Source organism: Bos taurus, chromosome 17, assembly GCF_002263795.3.
Source record: "Bos taurus isolate L1 Dominette 01449 registration number 42190680 breed Hereford chromosome 17, ARS-UCD2.0, whole genome shotgun sequence".
Taxonomy (NCBI): Eukaryota; Metazoa; Chordata; class Mammalia; order Artiodactyla; family Bovidae; genus Bos; species Bos taurus.
Genome location: NC_037344.1, coordinates 3356831 through 3376349, shown reverse-complemented (window position 1 = coordinate 3376349; position 19519 = coordinate 3356831).

The following is a 19519-nucleotide window of genomic DNA, read 5'->3' as shown; positions in this document are numbered from 1 at the left end:
TAACAGGCAAACCATTCAATATCATAGTAATCTAAGTTTATGCCCCAATTGGTAATGCTGAAGAAGCTGAATGGTTCTATGAAGATCTTCTAGAACTAATACCCCCAAAAGATGTCCTTTTCATTATAGAGGACTGGAATGCAAAAGTAGGGAGTCAAGAGATACCTGGAGTAACAGGCAAATTTGGCCTTGGAGTACAAAATGAAGCAGGGCAAAGGCTAACAGAGTTCTGCCAAGAGAATGCACTGGTTGTAGCAAACACCCTCTTCCAACAACACAAGAGAAGACTCTACACATGGACATCACCAGATGGTCAACACCAAAATCAGACTGATTATATTCTTTGCAGCCAAAGATGGAGAAGCTCTATACAGTCAGCAAAAACAAGACCTGGAGCTGACTGTGGCTCAGATCATCAACTCCTTATTGTAAAATTCAGACTTAAATTGAAGAAAGTACAGAAAACCACTAGACCATTCAGGTACGACCTAAATAAAATCCCTAACCGTTATACAGTGGAAGTGACAAATAGATTCAAGGGATTAGATCTGATAGACAGAGTGCCTGAAGAACTATGGATGGGGGTTCGTGACATTGTACAGGAGGCAGTGAGCAAGACCATCCCTAAGAAAAAGAAATGCAAAAAGGCAAAATGGTTGTCTGAGGAGGCCTTACAAGTAGATGAGAAAAGAAGAAAAGTGAAATGCAAAGGAGAAAAGGAAGGATATCTTTGAATGCAGAGTTCCAAAGAATAGCACGGAGAGATAAGACAGCCTTCCGTAGTGATCAGTGCAAAGAAGTAGAGAAAAACAATAGAATGGGAAAGACTACAGAGCTCTCCCAGAAAATTAGTGATACCAAGGGAATATTTCATGCAAGGATGGGCACGATATAGGAAAGAAATGATATAGACCTTATTTGAAGTAGAAGAGATTAAGAAGAAATGATATAGACCTTATTAGAAGTAGAAGAGATTAAGAAGAAATTATATAGAACTTATTAGAAGTAGAAGAGATTAAGAAGAGGTGGCAAGAATACACAGAAGAACTATATTAAAAAGATCTTCATGACCCAGATAACCACGATGGTGTGATCACTCACCTAGAGCCAGACATTCCAGAATGCAAAATCAAGTGGGCCTTAAGAAGCATCACTATGAACAAAGCTAGTGGAGAGGATGGAATTCCATTTGAGCTATTTCAAATCCTAAAAGGTGATGCTCTGAAAGTGCTGCACTCAATACGTCAGCAAATTTTGAAAACTCAGCAGTGGCCACAGGCCTGGAAAAGGTCAGTTTTCATTCCAATTCCAAAAAGGAAAATGCCAAAAATGTTCAAACTACCACACAATTGCACTCATCTCACAAGCTAGCAAATTAATGCCGAAAATTCTCCAAGCAAGGCTTCAAATGTACGTGAACCATGAACTTCCAGATGTTCAAGCTGGATTTATAAAAGGCAGAGGAACCAGACATCAAATTGCCAACATCCATTGGATAATCAAAAAACCAAGAAAGTTCCAGAAAAACATCGACTTCTGCTTTATTGATTATGCCAAAGCCTTTGACTGTGTGGATCACAACAAACTGTGGAAAATTCTTCAAAAGATGGGAATACCAGCCCACCTGACCTGCCTCCTGAGAATTCTGTATGCAGGTCAAGAAGCAACAGTTAAAACTGGACATGGAACAACAGACTGGTTCCAAATAGGGAAAGGAGTATGTCAAGGATGTATATCATCACCCTGCTTATTTAACTTACATGCAGACTATATCATGTGAAATGCCAGGCTGGATAAAGCACAAGCTGGAATCAAGATTGCTGGGAGAAATATCAATAACCTCAGATATGCAGATGACACTACCCTTATGGCAGAAAGTGAAGAAGAACTAGAGTCTCTTGATGAAAATGAAAGAGGAGAGTGAAAACGTTGGCTTAAAACTCAACATTCAGAAAACTAAGATCATGGCATCCAGTCCCATTACTTCACGGCAATTAGATGGGGAAACAATGGAAACAGTGACAGACTTTATTTTTTGGGCTCCAAAATCATTGCAGATGGTGACTGCAGCCATGAAATTAAAATAAGCTTGCCCCTGGGAAGAAAAGCTATGACCAACCTAGTTCAGTTCAGCCGGTCAGTTGTGTCCAACTTCAACCTAGATAGCATATTAAAAAGCAGAGACATTACTTTGCTGACAAAGGTCCATCTAGTCAAAGCTATGCTTTTTCCAGTAGTCATGTATGGATATAAAAATTGGACTATAAAGAAAGTTGAGTGTGGAAGAATTGATGCTTTTGAACTGTGGTGTTGGAGAAGACTCTTGAGAGTCCCTTGGACTACAGGGAGATCCAACCAGTCAATCCTAAAGGAAATCAGTCCTGAATATTCATTGGAAAGACTGATGCTGAAGCTGAAACTCCAGTTCTTTGGCCACCTGATGTCAAGTACTGACTCATTTGAAAAGACTCTGATGCTGGGAAAGGTTGAAGGCAGGAGAAGGGGCTGACAGAGGATAAGATGGTTGGATGCTATGATGACTGGATGGACATGAGTTTGCGTAAGCTTCAGGAGTTGGTGATGGACAGAGAAGCCTGGAGTGCTACAGTCCATGGGGTCGCAAAGAGTTGGACACGACTGAGCAACTGAAGTGAACTGATCTTTATTTGTACTTTCATGTGGTATAATCTGACAAAAGTCACTTAACCCCATCACTTAATCATGTCCTCTTCAAACACTGCTACTCTTATGAGAAATTATGCTCCATTATTCTCCGGTGCGAGGGATATTTGGAAAGGAGGACCCAGAAGGTGAGCTTCATAATGGGATAGGCTGGGATTTATCTCATACAGAATCAGTTACAAGAACAAAAATCCAATCAGCTGATATAGAGCAGCTAATTAATACAGCTTCTAAAAATAGCAAGTTTGTAAAATATTAGCATTTGGAAGCAATCTTGATGATGACTGGTTTCAACCCCTACATTTAAATTGAGGCAAACAGGTTTAGAGGTTGAGTGATGTGCTGAAGGCCACGAAGTTAGAGGAAGGGTTGCTGTTGCTGCTGCCACTAAGTCGCTTCAGTCGTGTCCGACTCTGTGCGACCCCAGAGACAGAAGCCCACCAGGCTCCCCTGTCTCTGGGATTCTCCAGGCAAGAACACTGGAGTGGGTTGCCACTTCCTTCTCCAGTGCATGAAAGTGAAAAGTGAAAGTGAAGTCGCTCAGTCGTGTCTGACTCTTAGCAACCCCATGGACTGCAGCCTACCAGGCTCCTCCATCCATGGGATTTTCCAGGCAAGAGTACTGGAGTGGGGTGCCATTGCCTTCTCCGAGAGAAAGGGTTAGGGTGGAATTTTTCTAACTCTGGTCCCAATCTGTGCTCCTTCCAGCAATCTTCCTTGCTAGAGCAAAGGGAAAGGGGACTTGAGAGGGCCAGGAGGAGAACTGCATCTAGAATTACTGTTTCTTCCAAATATCCACCAAGTAGAAGTAATTTTGTAAAATGGGGAAATTGTAGAAAATATTTTTTAAATTTCCTAGTAAAAATTAGCTTCATAAATCAGATCTCTTCTCTAGAATTTCTAGCTCTTTCTAATGACAACTTTATCCATTTAGTCTCATAGCACTCTTTGCTTTTCTTTTCAGAGAAGTATTAAACAGTAATATTTTTGAAAAGGAAAAACCTGGGAGAGGAGAAACTTGCCTTTGAAAAAATTCCAAAGAAAACCAATTTTAAAAATTCTCTTGCTCTCTAAACTGTGTTACTTTTCTATAGTGTAATGCCAATGCTGAATATTTGAAAGTCTTTAAAGCACTACTATAATCTGTTGATGAGGTTCAAATTGTGGCATAATTAGTTTTTGATTATACTTCAAGTGATAGATATTTATGTGAGGAATTTAAAACCCTATAAAAAGTTTCCTTACATCTTTGTTTGGATGTCTGTAGTTTCTGGTTAAAATCGAGTAAATCTACGGAAATGCTCATCCAAGATGAAAGAAGAGATTCAAGATGGTGCTCATCCTCTGTAAAGTATTTGCTAGTGTCATGCTCACTTGTTACCGGATGTGGCACATTCTATTGACAAACCCATGAATAACTAATTAATAATTAACATGGAGAGTTAGAGTTTTTTCTTTCATTTAAATTTATTTTTATTTTTATTATTTTTCCTTTTTTTTTAAATTTTATTTTATTTTTAAACTTTACATAATTGTATTAATTTTGCCAAACATCAAAATGAATCCATCACAGGTATACATGTGCTCCCCATCCCGAACCCTCCTCCCTCCTCCCTCCCCATACCATCCCTCTGGGTCGTCCCAGCGCACCAGCCCCAAGCATCAACATCGTGCATTGAACCTGGACTGGCATCTCGTTTCATACATGATATTCTACATGTTTCAATGCCATTCTCCCAAATCTTCCCACCCTCTCCCTCTCCCACAGAGTCCATAAGACTGTTCTATACATCAGTGTCTCTTTTGCTGTGTCGTACACAGGGTTATTGTTATAATCTTTCTAAATTCCATATATATGCGTTAGTATACTGTATTGGTATTTTTCCTTCTGGCTTACTTCACTCTGTATAAGAGGCTCCAGTTTCATCCACCTCATTAGAACTGATTCAAATGAATTCTTTTTAATGGCTGAGTAATACTCCATTGTGTATATGTGCCACAGCTTTCTTATCCATTCATCTGCTGATGGACATCTAGGTTGCTTCCATGTCCTGGCTGTTATAAACAGTGCTGCGATGAACATTGGGGTACACGTGTCTCTTTCCCTTCTGGTTTCCTCAGTGTGTATGCCCAGCAGTGGGATTGCTGGATCATAAGGCAGTTCTATTTCCAGTTTTTTAAGGAATCTCCACACTGTTCTCCATAGTGGCTGTGCTAGTTTGCATTCCCACCAACAGTGTAAGAGGGTTCCCTTTTCTCCACACCCTCTCCAACATTTATTATTTGTAGACTTTTGAATCGCAGCCATTCTGACTGGTGTGAAATGGTACCTCATAGTGGTCTTGATTTGCATTTCTCTGGTAATGAGTGATGTTGAGCATCTTTTCATGTGTTTGTTAGCCATCTGTAAGTCTTCTTTGGAGAAATATCTATTTAGTTCTTTGGCCCATTTTTTGATTGGGTCATTTATTTTTCTGGAGTTGAGCTGTAGGAGTTGCTTGTATATTTTTGAGATTAGTTGTTTGTCAGTTGCTTCATTTGCTATTATTTTCTCCCATTCTGAAGGCTGTCTTTTTACCTTGCTGATAGTTTCCTTTGATGTGCAGAAGCTTTTAAGGTTAATTAGGTCCCATTTGTTTATTTTTGCTTTTATTTCCGATATTCTGGGAGGTGGGTCATAGAGGATCCTGCTGTGATGTATGTCGGAAGGTGTTTTGCCTATGTTCTCCTCTAGGAGTTTTATAGTTTCTGGTCTTATGTTTAGATCTTTAATCCATTTCGAGTTTATTTTTGTGTATGGTGTTAGAAAGTGTTCTAGTTTCCTTCTTTTACAAGTGGTTGACCAGTTTTCCCAGCACCACTTGTTAAAGAGATTGAAAAGATCATACACCATGACCAAGTGGGCTTTATCCCAGGGATGCAAGGATTCTTCAATATCTGCAAATCAATCAATGTAATACACCACATTAACAAATTGAAAAATAAAAACCATATGATTATCTCAATAGATGCAGAGAAAGCTTTTGACAAAATTCAACACCCATTTATGATAAAAACTCTCCAGAAAGCAGGAATAGAAGGAACATACCTCAACATAATAAAAGCTATATATGACAAACCCACAGCAAACATTATCCTCAATGGTGAAAAATTGAAAGCATTTCCTCTAAAGTCAGGAACAAGACAAGGGTGCCCACTTTCACCATTACTATTCAACATAGTTTTGGAAGTTTTGGCCACAGCAATCAGACAGAAAAGGAAATGAAAGGAATCCAATATGGAAAAGAAGAAGTAAAACTCTCACTGTTTGCAGATGACATGATCCTCTACATAGAAAACCCTAAAGACTCCACCAGAAAATTACTAGAACTAATCAATGACTATAGTAAAGTTGCAGGATATAAAATCAACACACAGAAATCCCTTGCATTCCTATACACTAATAATGAGAAAACAGAAAGAGAAATTAAGGAAACAATTCCATTCACCATTGCAACGAAAAGAATAAAATACTTAGGAATATATCTACCTAAAGAAACTAAAGACCTATATATAGAAAACTATAAAACACTGGTGAAAGAAATCAAAGAGGACACTAATAGATGGAGAAATATACCATGTTCATGGATTGGAAGAATCAATATAGTGAAAATGAGTATACTACCCAAAGCAATTTATAGATTCAATGCAATCCCTATCAAGCTACCAACGGTATTCTTCACAGAGCTAGAACAAATAATTTCACAATTTGTATGGAAATACAAAAAACCTCGAATAGCCAAAGCGATCTTGAGAAAGAAGAATGGAACTGGAGGAATCAACCTGCCTGACTTCAGGCTCTACTACAAAGCCACAGTTATCAAGACAGTATGGTACTGGCACAAAGACAGAAATATAGATCAATGGAACAAAATAGAAAGCCCAGAGATAAATCCACACACATATGGACACCTTATCTTTGACAAAGGAGGCAAGAATATACAATGGATTAAAGACAAGCCCTTTAAATTTATTTTTAATTGGAGGATAATTGCTTTACAATACTGTGTTGGTTTCTGCCATATAACAAGGTGAATCAGCCATAAGTGTGTGTATACATATATTACATCCCTCTTGAGCCTCCCACTCAAGTACACTTGGGCTTCCTCTGTGGCTCAGCTGGTAAAGAATCCACCTGCAATGCGGGAGACCTGGGTTTGATCCTTGGGTGGGGAAGATCCCCTGGAGAAGGGAAAGGCTATCCACTCCAGTATTCTGGCCTGGAGAATTCCATGGACAGTATAATCCATGGGGTCGCGAAGAGTCAGACACGACTGAATGACTTTCACTTTCACTTTTCTTGAGCCTCTTTCCCAGCTCCTCCATCCCAACCCTTTAGGTCTCACAGAGCACCAGGTTGAGCTCCCTGTGTTACCCAGCAGCTTCCCACTAGCTATCTATTTCACACATGGCAGTGTATATATTTCAATGCTACTATTTATGTTGGTTCCACCCTCTCCTTCCTTCTCTGTGCTCCCAAGTCATGGAGAGTTTTTTGATAGGAGGCCACCTGACATTCATTAAATGTCAAATTTGTTTAGACACCAGAGATATCTTGTGCTCATGACATGAATCTCTTCAGATAAACAAACGAGGCATATACAGTGCCAGAGTTTTCTGGATTTTGAACTGTCTTTACTGTTAAAAAGTCAATGTCTTAAGAGCTGACATGGATGGAACACTATTACACTATTACTTGCAAGGCACTATACTAAGTGCTTTGTATGGAGCAGCAACCTTAGAGGTAGGGATTGTTATTATCCTGATTGTATTGCTTTATTCAGGTACAACAGATTAAAAATTTGCAAGGCTTACACAGAAAGTACAAGGAAGAGTCTGAGTCTAAATCTGTTCTTTCACATCATGCTTTTCATCAATAAAAATGTGCATATGTTTTTTATCATCGTTCCTAATAGATAATGTTTTTAGATTATAAACTAAATAGTCTACTAAATGGAGAAAATGTGAATCCTTAAATTATCTTAAATTAACTTACTATCTCTAACTGTCCCCTTGGAATGATCAGTGGTAGCAATGATTACAATTATGGACTTTAAAAATGATCTTTCAGTATGCTTGTCATGTATATATCAATAAAAATGAGAGAAGATGGATAAATTCAAGTAAATTAAAATAACTTTTGCTCAGCAAGACACTAAAAGAAAATAAAAAGGCAAAACACAACCTTGAAGAACATATGTTCAATCCACGTAACTCACAAAAATGTCATGTCCAGGGTTAAGAAAGAATTCTTACAAGCTAATAAAACCTAATACAAAAATCACCTCCCAGAAATGGGTAAAAGAATAGACTTCCCAGGTGGCGCAGTGGTAAAGAATCCATCTGCCAGTGGAGGAGACACAAGAGATATGGGTTCAATCCCTGGGTCTGGAAGATCCTCTGGAAGAGGAAATGGCGACCCACTCCAGTATTCTTGCCTGGAAAATTCCATGGACAGAAGAGTCTGATGGGCGATAGTCTATGGGGTTGCAAAGAGTTGGACACGACTGAGCAAATATGTGGACACGACTGAGTGCACACGCACACATAGAAGAATAAGCATAGAATAGTAAGCATGCTGCTGCTGCTAAGTCGCTTCAGTCGTGTCCGACTCTGTGCGACCCCAGAGAGGGCAGCCCACCAGGCTCCGCTGTCCCTGGGATTCTCCAGGCAAGAACACTGGAGTGGGTTGCCATTTCCTTCTCCAATACATGAAAGTGAAAAGTGAAAGTGAAGTCGTTCAGTCATGTCCGACCTCTAGCGACCCCATGGACTGCAGCCTACCAGGCTCCTCCATCCATGGGATTTTCCAGGCAAGAGTACTGGAGTGGGGTGCCCTTGCCTTCTCTGAGTAGTAAACATATTGGCCCCCAAATATGAAAAGATGCTCAGGCCCACACTAGCCATCAAGAAAATGCAAATCAGAAGAAACAATTGATATCATTTTACTACTCCTAATAGATTGGCAAATTTAAAAGGTCTAGTCTGAAAATGCTAAGTGTTGGTGAAATTATACATTGATATAACCATTTAAGAAAACAACCAAGCATTATCTCATAAAGTTTAAATCCACATGTTCTCTAATCTAGCAATTCCACTCCTAAATATAAGCCCTAAGGAAATTCTTAGCAAGTGCCCCAGAAAACATCTGCAAGAATAACCATGTCATCATTAGCAACAGAAAACAGCTGAAGACAATCCAAATGTCCAAGATGAATGATGGTAGTTTCATGCTTACCAATAAAAAGAAATGAGCTAATGCTGCACGAATGACACAACTTGAAGGAATTTTAGAAACATAATCTTGAATTAGTAAAGCAAATTAAAGAAATTGAAAGCATCTGATGCTATTTTTATAAAGCTCAGAAATAAAGAAAGCTAAGCAAATAGATGTATAGGTCTACCTATCTATATTTTTCAAACTATTTATTTCTTTAAAAAGCCAGAGAATAATTAAGACAAATTTCCAGATAGTGATTAACTCTGAAAAGATGGGATAGGAGAGGACCATATAGTAAATTCAAATGCAGCTTTTGAATGGGGGTAAAATAAAAGGATCTTTCATTTCCAGTGAAAATAAATTGTCGACATTGGTGCTGTGGTCTGAATGTGTGTGTTCTCACCAACTTTATATATTGAAAACCTAATGTGCAAGGGAAGGTGGCCTCAGGAGAAGGAAAGAGTAGAAACTAGACAGATAAGTGCTGGAGTTCTAGAGAATTACTCAAGAAAGGAGACTGAAAAGATAAGACACATTCTGTGGCTTTGCTTGACCACATAAAACTTGAAGCAATGGAGATTAATATTAAAATTAATATTTGTGTAACCCCAGCAGCAAACCAGGCTATGTTACTGGGTACAAGTGACAGTTTCTCCTACTATTGCTGCCCAAGTGTGCTGTCCTGGCAAAGGCTGAGGCTGGCTGCTCAGACAATTCAGGGGACTTCCTGTGGTCTTAACGTGTGTTCTGCTAGGCACTACCATGCATGCATAAGACTAGTCCTCTCTCAATTCTGATACGTTAATTCATATCTCAGTTAAGGAAATATGACATCATTTTAACTCTCTAGGAGTTAAGTAAATGAACATACATGATTAAACTGCTTGTCAAATGGCATAATAACTCCACAGGGTGCAGAGGTGAGCAATCTTGTCCTTCACCACCCCAAGCCACTTGACACTTAACCAGTGTTACCCCGCTTTCCTCTAGACACATCGCCTTCCTGTGAATGCAGAATGTTCTGCTGCTGTTTACCATTTGTTTTCCTTTCTTTTCTTCTCAAAACAGTCTGCTTAATTCTTATTAAAGAGCTTCTAAGGAGGCAGGGTGTTGGGGCTGATGTGGAGGTGATGCGGGGGGGTTGAGGAGGGAATCAATCATCAGAGCTGCTTATGAAAGTGAACAACAAAACTTGTATTCAGATTTCTGGCTCAAGCTTTTGTACATCGTGGTGTACTCGAGGCTTACAGAAATAATTTTGAAAAGTAATAGAAATGGAGAGCTAAGACATATTTCATCTATAGGACATTAACTTGAGTCACACTGAGACTGACATCATTTGGGGCTCCAGAGAGAATAGTCTACAAAACATGAATTTTTTTATCTTGTTTAATGTTTGAAGTCACAAAAATGACTATCACAGAAATTCCAAGAGTCAGTTTCTCTCTGCCTTCTTCCAAAGCCACACCTGTGTGTTAAATCACCATCAGCCCTATGGGTCCACCAATAACAACGGTACTGAGAATATTAAAAATACGATTTCAGGTAAACATGCCCAAAGAGACAGTCCAGTGATAGACATAGGAATATATTATTCTACAAGCCTAATGCAGCTGCAGGCATTTGTAGGTGGAACCAAGTTGTCTCTGTATGTAGACTGGCATGCTAAACTGAGATACTCTGGAATCACCACAGATACACTGGGAGCTCACTGCCTGCCAGATGCTGATTATGGGCTTCTGGAATCATCATGGGTACACTGGGAACCCACTGACTGCCAGATACTGATTGTGGGTTTGTGGAGGATCATTCTGCTGAGAAAATTGGGTCTCATTTGGCCACAGTGAATACCATATGCTTTCTTTCCACACACCTCTCCTGGAAGGAAATCTCATGCTAAAAAGAGCCAGTAGCCACTAAGCATCCCTTTTCCTTTAAAGGAAAGAAACATGGAATTACATAAATGCAGCTCTTCCCTACTTCCAAGATGGTCTTATTACCCTTGAAAAACAGCTTTCAGCATACAAAGCACTGTGATATGCATTTTCATATTTTTCAACTTCCATGTATTATTCTGGAGGGAAGATGCAAATGGTGATTGTGCTGGGATGGAAAATCTGTATGTAGAAGGCTATGTTAAGGAGTTAGATACCTAAACCAGCCGATTTAGTAACTGAAGCAACACAATTTAGAGAGAAGTATCAGATTAGTATCATGTAAGTGAAAGGACAAATTCTTGATTATAGCTAAAATTTCCAGATGATACAAAGGCTCAGTTTTTCCTGAGAGGACGATGGTAGCTTCATAACAGGATAAACTTTCTGCTGTTATCCACACCAGACAAAACTTCCCAATATGTATTGCTTTGGAGATATTCCTCCTCTTATTTATTTTTACGTAGGGCAAGGAAAAGTGCAGACCTGATTAGAAAATCAGGGACTTCCAACAAATGCAATTAAGGCCACAAACAAAACTACACTTAATTATGAAGTTGAACTGTGATGATCATTCCCTGGGTGCTTTCTATGGGTCACTTGCCAATCAGAATATGCCATATCACATTCATCACAGAAACAAGGGACTCTTTTTCTCCAAATTAAGATGTGTATTTGAAAAACCTTGGCCATTCTTAGATTCTGTGGTTCACCCCAATAATCATGCAGTTACATGATTGCATTCACTCTCCTGGCATTCTTTGTAATGTGAAAGAAAAGAAAATCATTGGCAGAAGATGCTGATTAAAGCATACTGCCTAAAAAATTTTCCACAGCATTTGAATGCTTAGCTTCATTGCCACAGTTTTAATGGGCAAAGACTTCTACTTTAGAAGACAATTCATTTTCCCTAAGTTAGAAGTGTGAACTTAGATGAAGTCATGTTTTCAAGTCAAATCCTCTTATGTGATATTGATATTTGTAATCAGTTCTACATGTTTTAATTTAAAAATCTTACTGACAACTCAGCTCTATGAATATATTTTTCCTAATCTGCTTCAAAGTTTTTAAAGCAATAAAATATTATAAACTCATTTAAAACTCTGTGTCATCCTCTTTCCAATAGTAAGCACCATTGTGACTTGGTTTCTTTTCCTAGGCATGTATTTATACTAATGTGGCTTCCCTGGTGGCTCAGTTGGTAAATAATCTGCCTGCAATGCAGAAGACCTGGATTCAATACCTGGGTCAGGAAGATCCCCTGGAGAAGGGAATGGCAATCTACTTCAGTATTCTTGCCTGGAGAATTCCATGGTCAGAGGAGCCTGGCGGGCTGCGGTCCATGGGACTGTAAAGAGTCAGACATGACTGAGCAGCTAATACTTTCATTTTCACATATATCCTATATATGCATATGTTGATAAAGAATTGATATAGCATATTTTGCATATTTTAAATTTTATATAAATGGTGTAGGTTACTCTGTGATAAAATATTTTAAAGACTTATCTGAACTGATAAAGATAGCTCTAGTACATTCAGTTTAACTCCTGGATAACATTATGAATATTCCACAAATATTTATCAATACTTCTTTTGAAGGAAAATTTCATTGTTTCCAATTTTTGCTTTTATAATAGTACAGCAATAAGCATGCTTATACCTGTCTTCTTATATGCATAGAGACATTGTCTCTAGAATATAAACCTAGAAGCGGAATTAACTAGGTTGTCAGAGAGAATATCTCAAATTTGCTAAATATTGCCAAATTGCTCTCCATGATGGCTATAACAACTGATAAATGGTGTATGAAAACTTAAATTCTCACAAGAATTGCATGAAAATTCCTCTACAATCCTGCCAACATTTAGTATTGCTATATTTTCTTTTTGCCAGTAATATATCTTATTGAGCATATATATACTTATTGGCTATACAAGTTTCCTCTGTAACTCTTTTTTTTCTATTAAGCTATCACATTATTAATTTGGTAAGGTATGGATACTAAGTCCTTTTTCATAATATATTACTTTGTCAACAAAGGTCCATCTGGTCAAGGCTGTGGTTTTTCCAGTGGTCATGTATGGATGTGAGAGTTGGACTAAAAAGAAAGCTGAGCACAGAAGAATTGATGCTTTTGAACTGTAGTGTTGGAGAAGACTCTTGAGAGTCCCTTAGACTGCAAACAGATCCAACCAGTCCATCCTAAAGGAGATCAGTCCTGAGTGTTCATTGGAAGGACTGATTTTGAAGCTGAAACTCCAATAATATGGCCCTCTGATGCGAAGAACTGACTCATTTGAAAAGACCCTGATGCTGGGAAAGATTGAGGGCAGGAGGAGAAGGGAATGACAGACAATGAGATGGTTGGATGGCATCACTAACTCAATGGACATGGGTTTGGGTGGACTCCAGGAGTTGGTGATGGACAGGGAGGCCTGGTGTGCTGTGGTTCATGGGGTCGCAGAGTCGGACACGACTGAGTGACTGAAATGATGATGTGATTATAAATGCCTTGTCTAGGTTATGAATTCTTTTATAACTTTGGTCATTTCTTTGTTCATTCTTAATTTTAACATAATTATATTTATCAGTCTTTTATTTTGTATTTGCGTGTTTCATGTCTGGTTTAATGAAGTCTTACCTACTTTAAGGTCATGAAGATATTCTATGTTTTCTTCTCAAAGCTTAGAAGTTTTAGTTTTCACTATAATTTTGTATATATGAAAAAGATTAAATTTCATCTTCTTTTTTAAATACAAGTAGCTTATAAGCTTAGCACAATTTATTAAATTATCCACCTTTTCCTTATTTAGTAAACCATCTTCATATGAGATTTCATACATACGTTTTTTCCTAGGCCTCTCTAATCCATTCCATCTCCTTATATTTGGTAGGAAAAGTGACTCTCTCCTCATCTTTTCTTTTTTTTTCATGTTACCTCTATTATTCTTGGATCTTTGCTCTTTTTATGAATTATTAAATAAAATTGTCCAATTTTACAAGAATGTACATTGGCCTTTTGATTGAAGTACACTGAGTTCAAAGATTAATTTATAGAGTACTACTATCTTCAATCATTTAGAATCCCCTTCCATGGTATACTTTTATTTAATTTCCTACAATGTTTAAAAAATCCCTCAAGGTCTTCAAAATGTTGTTAGATTCATTCTTAGATGACATACAGTTCTTATTGTTCTTGTGAACGGGCTTTTGATCTGTTACACATTCCAGTTGATTATTGATGGCATATAAGAATGCATATTTGATGCTGATCTTGTATTCACAAACTTGCTTGATTTTCTATTAGTTCTAATTATTTACATGTGGAATCCTTGTATAGAGAGTGGTGTTTTCTGCAGATAAAGACTGTTCTGTCTCTTTCTTTCAGTTGTATACCTTATTTCTTTTTTCTAGTCTTGCTTCATTATACACAACTATTAAGTACACTTTAAAATAGCCATGTAAGGCAAAAACCATCACAAACCATATCTGTGAAGTAATTACCCTCCAATTAAAATAAATTAATAAAAAATAAAATAGCCAGATAAGAGATCTTTCTAAAATCATTCCTGACTTTAATGGGAATGCTGATTCCAGAATCAGATCTTATAATGACTTTCAAAGGCTTAGGTCTCTGAGTAATATTGGGATGTTGTAGAATAATCACCAAATTGTAGGCCAATGGGTTGATTTCTCATTCATAATAACATTGAGTTTTTACCCTTATCTCAAGTTCCACAGCTTAGTAACAGTCAAGATCCCAAGTGATCAATAACATATCCCTGTCCATCCTTTTATGAGAGGAGGAACTTCAGCAGCCTTACTAAGTTCCTGACTTGAAGCACTTAGTATAGTCACAGTTCTTGTCTCACACGAAATCTTTTTAGCACTTTCCTACTTGTCCATGTTTAGCAATGTCTGCCTCCTGGAGAAGAGCAGATCCAAACTTCACCCACACATTTTGCACTGATTTTCTGTTCCATACATATTCAGCATCATGGGAGATTTTTCTCTGGCATATACACTTAGAAATGGAATTAATCAACTTAAGGCTAAAACATGTTAAAATTTACCAAATAATATCATGAAGATGATTACCTTGTTTTTGAACCTATCTCATTTTTACTTTTGCTTAAAACATTTTATCTCTTACTACTCGTTTTCAGTGGAGACTGAAATAATATGCAAACATTCAGAGCTATTTTGGGTAAAAATAGTATTGGTTCTGTTTTTAAAATAAGTTTTTTTGTGTGTAATAAAAGGTGAGAATCAAGAAAATTATACTATACCTGCAGTTCAGTTCAGTTCAGTCGCTCAGTCATGTCCAATTCTTTGCCACCCTGTGAATCACAGCAGGCCAGGCCTCCCTGTCCATCACCAACTCCCGGAGTTCACTGAGACTCACATCCATTGAGGCAGTGATGCCATCCAGCCATCTCATCCTCTGTCGTCCCCTTCTCCTCCTGCCCCCAATCCCTCCCACCATCAGAGTCTTTTCCAATGAGTCAACTCTTCGCATGAGGTGGCCTAAGTATTGGAGTTTCAGCTTTAGCATCATTCCTTCCAAAGTAATCCCAGGGCTGATGTCCTCCAGAATGGACTGGTTGGATCTCCTTGCAGTCCAAGGGACTCTCAAGAGTCTTCTCCAACACCACAGTTCAAAAGCATCAATTCTTCGGTGCTCAGCCTTCTTCACAGTCCAACTCTCACATCCATACATGACCACAGGAAAAACCATAGCCTTGACTAGACGGACCTTAGTTGGCAAAGTAATGTCTCTGCTTTTCAATATGCTATCTAGGTTGGTCATAACTTTCCTTCTAAGGAGTAAGCATCTTTTAATTTCATGGCTACAGTCACCATCTGCAGTGATTTTGGAGCCCCCCAAAATAAAGTCTGTTTCCACTGTTTCCCCATCTATTTCCCATGAAGTGATGGGACTGGATGCCATGATCTTCGTTTTCTGAATGTTGAGCTTTAAGCCGACTTTTTCATTCTCCACTTTCACTTTCATCAAGAGGCTTTTTAGTTCCTCTTCGCTTTCTGCCATAAGGGTTGTGTCAATATGATTATCTGAGGTTATTGATATTTCTCCTGGCAATCTTGATTCCAGCTTGTGCTTCATCCAGCCCAGCGTTTCTCATGATGTACTCTGTGTATAAGTTAAATGAGCAGGGTGACAATATACAGCCCTGATGTACTTCTTTTCCTATTTGGAACCAGTCTGTTGTTCCATGTCCAGTTCTCACTGTTGCTTCCTGACCTGCATACAGATTTCTCAAGAGGCAGGTCAGGTGGTCTGGTATTCCCATCTCTCTCAGAACTTTCCACAGTTTATTGTGATCCACACAGTCAAAGGCTTTGGCATAGTCAATAAAGCAGAAATAGATGTTTTTCTGGAACTCTCTTGCTTTTTCCATGATCCAGTGAATGTTGGCAATTTGATCTCTGGTTCCTCTGCCTTTTCTAAAACCAGCTTGAACATCTGGAAGTTCACGGTTCACATACTGCTGAAGCCTGGCTTGGAGAATTTTGAGCATTAATTTACTAGTGTGTGAGATGAGTGCAATTTTGTGGTAGTTTGAGCATTCTTTACACCTGCAGTAGAATCCCTAAATTATCAGTCTCCTGTGACTATAAACCCAGCACAAGATAAACCATTTGCCTAGTTGGCATATGGCTCATTTGCTGAACATGATCTTCACATCTCAAATAATTTTAAAAATGGAGCCAATAGAAGCTTACGATTTTTTCAAAAACAGAGATTCTTAAGAACTTTCAGTATGAGGCAATACGGTGGAGGGGGTTAAGAGAAGAGCTCCTAGTAACACCATTGAGTTGGACTCCAGGTTCTGCCAAGTACTAGCTCTTTCTGCCATGATTTCCTTATTGGCTAAAAAGGATCATATTAGTATGAACTCTAAAGGGTTGTTTTGAATATTAAACAAAACATAGTACATGTAAAACATTCAGCACATATTTGGCACAGAATGAATACTCAAAAACCTTAGCTATTATTTAAATAAGTTCAAAAAGATTAATACATTTCCCTCACATATGAAATATAAGTTGGTAATCTGAAGGCATTTATTGTCATGTTTTTCAATTTGTCTATTTTCTAAAATTAATCACATTTTTTTTCAATAGTTAGCATGTAGTATAGGGATTTCCCAGAGTTTTTAGACAAGAAGTAAAAACTATACTTGCAAGTAAATTAAATTTAAAATGTAAAATTTTATAAAATAAGCAAAGTCCACTAAGTTTTGTCTCATTGTTGACAACCACATTACACTGAGTGAGTGAGTGAGTGAAATCTCTCAGTCGTGTCAGACTCTTTGTGATCCCATGGACTGTCCATGGGATTTTCCAGGCAATAGTACTGGAGTGGATTGCCATTTCCTTCCCCAGCGGATCTTCCCAACCCAGGGATCGAACCCAGGTCTCCCACATTGTAGACAGACGCTTTACCGTCTGAGCCTAAAAATAGGCAAATTATTCCATTACATTAGCTGAAGAGAAAAATTAGTGATGGGTTATAAAACCAAAAAAGAAATAAAGTAATTAAAAATTAAAAATTAAAATCCAAGTTAAAGACCAAATAGAGATCCTATTACTAACCTTCTGCTTAGTATATGAGCAAACTCTGTTCTTTGAAAAAGCACTTAAAGCTGGTAAATTTATGCTTTAGTCAATAAGATATATTTATAAAAGTTAGTTTTGTAATTGAACACAAGGTGAAAAACAGCATTGAATTTGTTGTGTTATGGTGATAGACATCTTTTCATTTTAAGAATTGGCATTTTTCCACCAAGTGTTTACCAATCACATGTTTCTTCCTCCCTTAATGCAATGTAGAACATGGGGCCAGAGAATCCATCCTCCTGTACAAATTACAAATTTGCATGATTGAAAAATGTTTTTTAGTCAAATTAATCACCTGTATATGGGCTTCCCAGGTGGTGCCAGAGGTAAAGAACCCACCTGCTGATGCAGGAGACATAAGTGACACATCTTTGATCCCTGGGCTGGGAAGATCCTCTGGAGGAGGGCATGGCAACCCACTCCAGTATTCTTGCCTGGAGAATCCCATGGACAGAGGAGCCTGGCAGGCTACAGTCCATAGGATGGTAAAGAGTTGGACACAACTGAAGTGACTTAACACTCATGCATTATTCTCATTGCTCTGGATTATGACCCATGGAGATTTCTTTATTTCTAGTTTATAGAAGTACACACTCAAGTTTTCCTCTAGTATTTACTTCCATTTATTTTATATGGCTTATTCTGTTGTGTAGTATAAATAAAAGATCAATTTAGCTTTTTCCATATGGCTGTCTAGTTATCCCAATCCTACTTCAAAAACTTGCTCACTAATTTAATGTGCTACCTTTATTCCATGGTATATGTCTATTTACACTCAGTTCTTTGAAGGCGATGTGTCATTTCTCTTTGAACGTTTCTAATAGTTTTTCATTTGTCACAGCAGTTATACTGTGATAGGCTGATTATGGTTTTCTTTTTATTTATCAAATTTGAGTCTCTAGTACATTTTGAATTGTGAGTTACTGTCAGTTTTGGAAGATTCTCAGCCATCATCTTTTTCAATATTGTTTCTGGCTCATTTGAGATTTCAATTACTCATATGTCCAAACTTTAAGCCACATTCTACACATATTTTATTATTTTTACATTATTTCCCAAACATCTTCCTGTGTTTTAGTCCATATATTTTCTCTTGATTTATCTTCTAATTTAAGAATACTCTCTTCATCTGTGTCTAACCTGATGTTAAACATACTTACCGAGTTCTTTATTTCAATTATTGTATTTTTACAACTTTATTGAGATATAATTCATGTGCTATACAGTTCATTTACTTAAAATGCCTAATTCAGTAGTTTCTATGTATTCACAAAGTTGTACAGCCATCATCATAATAAAATTTAGATCATTTTCATGATTCCAAAAAAGAAACTCCATATCAATTAGCAGTGACTCCTCATCTTCTCCCAACAATCCTAGCCCTAGGCTCTGCTAATCTGCTGTCTCACTATATTTTCCTATTATGGACATTACATATAAACAGAATCACATAATAAGTCTTATTTTGTGACTGAATCTTTTCATTTCCCATAGTGCTTTCAAATTCATCTGTGCTGTAGCATGTGTCAGCACATAATTCCTTTTAATGGCTAAATAATATACATTATATAGATATACATTTGATTTATTTAGTTATCAGTTTATTTATCAGTTAACATTTGGGTTATTTCCACTTTTAGCTATTATGAGTAAAATTTCTGTGAATATTCATGGGCAAATCTTTGTATGAACATTATTTCATTTCTCTTGGGTATATACCAAGGAGTGGGTTTGGCAGTTAATTATGAAAACTAGGTATGTTTAATTTTTTGAGGAACTCCTAGGCTGTTTTTCATAGAGATCACCCTATTTATTTAACATCCCCATTAGCAATATATGAGAATTACAACTTCTCTACATCCTCACCAACTCTTGCTATTATCTATACATATATTTTTATTATAGCCATCCTAGAGAGTGTGAAGTGGCAGTTACACATGGTAGTTTAGAATTTTCTTTTCCTTTTTTAATAGTTTAAAGATGGCTTTTTATAGTTTTA